This window comes from Equus przewalskii, chromosome X, assembly GCF_037783145.1.
Source record: "Equus przewalskii isolate Varuska chromosome X, EquPr2, whole genome shotgun sequence".
Lineage (NCBI taxonomy): Eukaryota > Metazoa > Chordata > Mammalia > Perissodactyla > Equidae > Equus > Equus przewalskii.
Genome location: NC_091863.1, coordinates 37,771,591 through 37,776,933, shown reverse-complemented (window position 1 = coordinate 37,776,933; position 5,343 = coordinate 37,771,591).

Here is a 5,343-nt window from a genome sequence, read left to right as displayed (position 1 = left end):
CTTATTAGTTCCAGGAAGTTATTTTGTTAGTTTTTTCAGAATTTTTACATAGGCAATCATGTCATCCATGAACAACCACAGTTTTAGGTCTTTATTCCCAATCTGTATAATTTTTATTTCTTTTTCTTGCCTTATTGCACTAGCAAGGACTTCTACTATGATGTTGAAAAAGAGTGGTGAGAGCAGACATCTTCACCTTGTACCTGATCCTACTGGGAAAGCTGTGAGTTTCTCACCATTAAGTATGATGTTAGCTGTAGGTTTTTGTAGATAGTCTTTATCAAGTTGAGACAGTTCCCCTCTATTCCTAGCTTACTGAGTTTTCATCATAAATGGGGTTGGATTTCATCAAATGCTTTTTTTGCATCTATAGATATGACCATGTGGTTTTCCTTTTTTGGTCTGTTGATGTAATGGATTGCATTAATTGATTTTTGAATGTTGAGCCAGCCTTGCATACTTGGGATAAATACCACTTGGTAGCAGTGTATAATTCTTCTATACTTTTTTGGGTTTGATTTTCTAATATTTTGCTGAGGATTTTTGCATCTCCTTTTATGAGAGATATTGGCCTGTAGTTTTCTTTTCTTTAATGTCTTTATCTGGTTTTGGTATTAGGGTAAATACTGACCTCATAGAATGAGTTGGGAAGTATTCATGCTGATTCTATTCTCTGAAAGAGATTGTAGAGAATTGGAATGATTTCTTCCATAAATGTTTTGTAGACATCACCAGTGAACTCATCTGGGCCTGGTGCTTTCTGTTTTGAATGGTTATTAATTGCTGATTCTATTTAAAAAAATAGATATAGACCTATTCAGATAATCTATTTCTTCTTATGTTAGTTTTGGCAGATTGTTTCTTTCAAAGAATTGATCCATTTTATCCAAGTTATCAAATTTGTAGGCATAGAGTTATTCATCGTACTACTTTATTATCCTTTAAATTTCCATGGTATCTGTAGTGATGTCCCCTTTCACTTCTGAGAAATTCCATTAATTCCATTGTGATCTGAGTGAAGACATTGAGTGACTTCTATTCTTTGAAATTTGTTAAGGTGTGTTTTATGGCTCAGCATATGGTCAATTTTTGTAAATGTTCCATGTGAGCTTGAAAAAATGTGTATTCTGTCGTTACTGGATGAAGTAGTCTATAGAGGTTGATTACACCCATTTGATTAATGGTGTTGTTGAATTCACCTATGTCCTTACTGCTTTTCTACCTGCTGTATCTGTTTATTTCTGAAAGAAGGGTATTGATGTCTTCAACCATGAAAGTAGATTCATCTATTTCTCCCTACAGTTCTATCAGTTTTTGCCTCAGGTAGTTTGATACTCTGTTGTTAGGTGCATACATATTAAGAATTGTTATGTCATCTTGGAGAATTGACTCCTTTATCATTATGTAATGCCCCTCTTTTTCCTTGATAACATTCCCTGCTTTAAAGTCTACTCTGTCTGAAATTAATACAGCTACTCCTGCTTTCTTTTGAATGGTGTTAGTATCGTATATTTTTCTCCATACATTTACTTTTAATCTATGTGTCTTTATTATTTATGATGGATTTCTTGTAGACAATGGATAGTTGGATCATATTTTGTGATCCATTTTGACAATCTCTCTCTTTTAACTAGTACATTTAGACCATTGACTTTCAAAGTACTTACTAATATAGTTGGATTAATATCTACCTTATTTGTTACTGTTTTCTTTAAGGTGTACAATGTGTTGATTTGATACATTTATATATTGCAATATGATTACCACTGTAGTGTTAGCTAACATGTCTATCACATCACATTATTATCATTTCTTTTTTGTGGTGAGAGCAATTAAGATCTAGTCTCTTAGCAATTTTTAAGTTTATAATACAGTATTGTTGACTATAATCACTATAGTGTGCATTAGATATCCAGAACTCATCATCTTCCAGTTGCAATTTTGTGCCTCAAACAAAATCTCCCCAAATCCCCCATCCCTCAGCCCCTGGTATTCACCATTCTACTCTCTGTTTCTATGACTTTGGCTTTTCCAGATTTCACATATAAGTGGTGTCATACAGTATTAGTCTTTCTCTTCAATTTTTGGTTGCCTGAGAAAGTCTTTAGTTCTCCTTCACTTTTGAAGGGTAATTTTTCAGGTAAAGAATTCTAGGTTGGTGATTTTTTTTCTTTCAACACTTTAAATATTTCACTCCACTCTCATCTTGCTTGCATGGTTTCTAAGGAGATGTCAGATGTAATTCTTATCTATGTTCCTCTATAGGTAAGATGTTTTTTTCTCCAGCTTCTGTCAGTATTTTTTTTCTTTATCTTTGATTTTCTGTAGTTTGAAGATGATGTGCCTAGGTGTATTTTTTATCCTGTTTGGTGTCCTCTGAGCCTACTGAATTTGTGGTTTAGTGTCTGATATTAATTTGGAGAAATTCTCAGTCATTATTGTTTTGAATAATTTCTTCTATTCCTTTCTCCTTCTAGTATTCCCATTACATGTATGTTATACTTTTCGTAGTTGTCTCACAGTCCTTGGATGTTCTGTCCCATTTTTTAAAGTCTTTGTTCTCTTTGATTTTCAATTTTTGAGTTTTCTATTGATATATGCTCTAGTTCAGAGATTCTTCCCTTAGCCATGTCCAGTCCATCAATAAGTCCATCAAAAGTATTCTTCATTCCTGTTACAGTGTTTTGAACTCTAGTATTTCTTTTTGATTCTTTCTTAGAATTGCCATAATTTTGCTTACATTGCCCATCTGTTCCTGCGTGCTGTCTACTTTATCCATTAGAACCCTTAACATATTAATCATAGTTGTTTTAAATTACTTGTGTGATAATTCCAACATCCCAGCCATATGTGAGTCTGGTTGTGATGCTTGTTCTGTCTCTTTAAATTGTGTTTTTTGCCTTTTGGTATGCCCTGCAATTTTTTCTTGAAAACTGGACATGATATACAGAGTAAAAGGAACTGCTGTAAATAGGCCTTTAGTAATGTGGCGGTAAGGTGCAGGAAGAGGGGAAGTGTTCTATAGTCCTATGATTAGGTCTGAAAGTTTTAGTGAGCCTGTGCCTCTGGACTGTGAAGTTCACAGGTTTTTTTCCAGTTTTTTCTCTCCCCTTATATGGGACAGGATGGCTAAGGAGAGCTGCAGTTGGGTATTCCACTTCCCCAGGTTGGTTAGGCTCTGATAATGCCCCAGCAGTTTGGGCTCTGGTTAACTAATTTCCCCTCAGGGCAGGCCTTGCTAAGAACAGGGTGCTCTGGAGTGTTTAGGAATGATTTCTTCCCCTCATCCCCTCAACTGCTGGAAACCCAAGGTGATTTTTCTCTGATATTTATATTTGGGATCTGGTAGAGCTTCTAGAGGTAAATCTCACAATATTGTGGTGGCCCCCCTTATGACTGGGGTCCTCTCTAGTTTTCAGCTCTCAGAGTTGTCCAGGCCAAGCCTACAGCAATTCATCAACTACAGTTCAGGTTTTCCCACCCTGGCACTTGTTCCCATGGCAGTTTCGACTCATGAGTCTCTGCTCCAATAAGCCATGGCTCCCTGTTTTCACTTGTCTGTTTCTCAAATCTTGAGAGCAGCAGTTTGCCCTGTGTCCTCTCCTCTCTAATCCAAGAAGAACTGTTGAGTTGGCAGCCTGTTTAGCTTTTTTACTTAGTGTTAGGAGAAAGTGGTGACTTCCAAGCTCCTTATGTGTGGAACCCCAAAACAGAAATCCTCTATTTCACTTTTAATAGATGGTTTAATGACTGATGTTGGTTTTGTGATGCCGTAAAGAGTTAAAATGAATACTTTAAAACAACTATACAAGATTTATCTAAAACATTCAAGTGTATTTCTGTGATGTCAAATCACCCCATCCTAACAGGATGGAGACCCATAAAGTTCAACGGATGGGAGAGGGAGAGATGTTAGTGATCTTTGCTGCGTGGTCAAGGGCTATGTAAATGTTCATCAAAAGAGAGGTCAGACTTGGGGATATGGATCCTCCAACTCAAAGAGAAGTCAATATGGGGAAACATACTGAGAAGTCATTTTTCCTATTTTGCAATTTTCCTAAGAGAAAACTTTATATTTTCTTCCTAGTGTCTTTTCATTGCTAAATTTCAGATGTTCAATGTAATAAGTTATGAGTCTGATAGGCTAGTGACTCAGGATTTATGATGACCAAACTCTAACCTACAAATGTGAAATGAGCAGTGGTTTTATTTTTATGGATACCATTTTATTGGCACTCACCTTCTTTTCATTTTATACAAAACAATATTCAATTGAAATTAAGAAAACATACAGCATGCATTTGTTGGTAAGAAACTGAGAAGAATTATTCCAAACTCGTACATCTGGTAGTAACCTAAAAGATTTAAAATATTACTAGGCTTCATTCATGATTCAATATAGTAATTACCCATGAAAAGGTAAGTTAGTACTTTATTGCATGAATTAATTACCAACCCCATGAGACAACACCTGCAGTCCTTATTTAATGCTTCTCTGTTCCCATTAACAATGTTGGTGCAAACAGAGCATTCTGGTAGTAAGCTTACAAAGTTATTTTTTATTGTACAAGTCTCTGTGGTTTTCAGTGTTTTCCTTAAGTAAAAATATTGAAACACTATACCTTTTGATTGCTCTTGTAGCATTACAACTGTGTCAGCCGATAGTGATAAGCAAAACTTAAAATTGGGTGAGCCTCCTGGATATCCACATCTTTATATCATTCTTGCCATTGGCCTACTCTGGTAAGAAATGGAGGAAAGACCTTTTATTATGTATGCTGATATATAGATTTTTAGCCATTAAAACATCTTGAGGAAGAAATATATGATTTTTTAAAACCTCCTCAACTTTTCTTAGTATGATACCCTTCTTAGTATTAATAATAGCACCAGCTCTTCTGAAGATTTGGTCAGATCAGTTTAAAAATCCAAAAGATCCTGACTGTTGCCAGTAGATTAAAGAATGCTTGGCTACCTTTCCCATGCCTCCAAGTGTTCTGATCAAACTTTCAAAAAAAAGAATTTACCTTAATTTTTTCCCACTCTCCTTTGCCTATTCTTCTTTGTGGAGAAATAGATGTCAAAATGGACTTGCTAGTAAATCGCACAATAAGGAATATCGTATATGACCAAGAATTTGCCATATTCTCTGGCCATAGAAATTCAGCAATGTTTTTTAACAAGAAATGTTACCAACATTTCTCTTAGTTGTCATAATGTTGGTCAGAAACGTGGATCATGTGGGGTGGAAAAGGACTGCCAAGACTCATTTTTACTCTGCCTTTTTCATCACTCAGTAACATATAGATGATCATCCTTTCCCTCTGGTCCTAGCCCTTTATA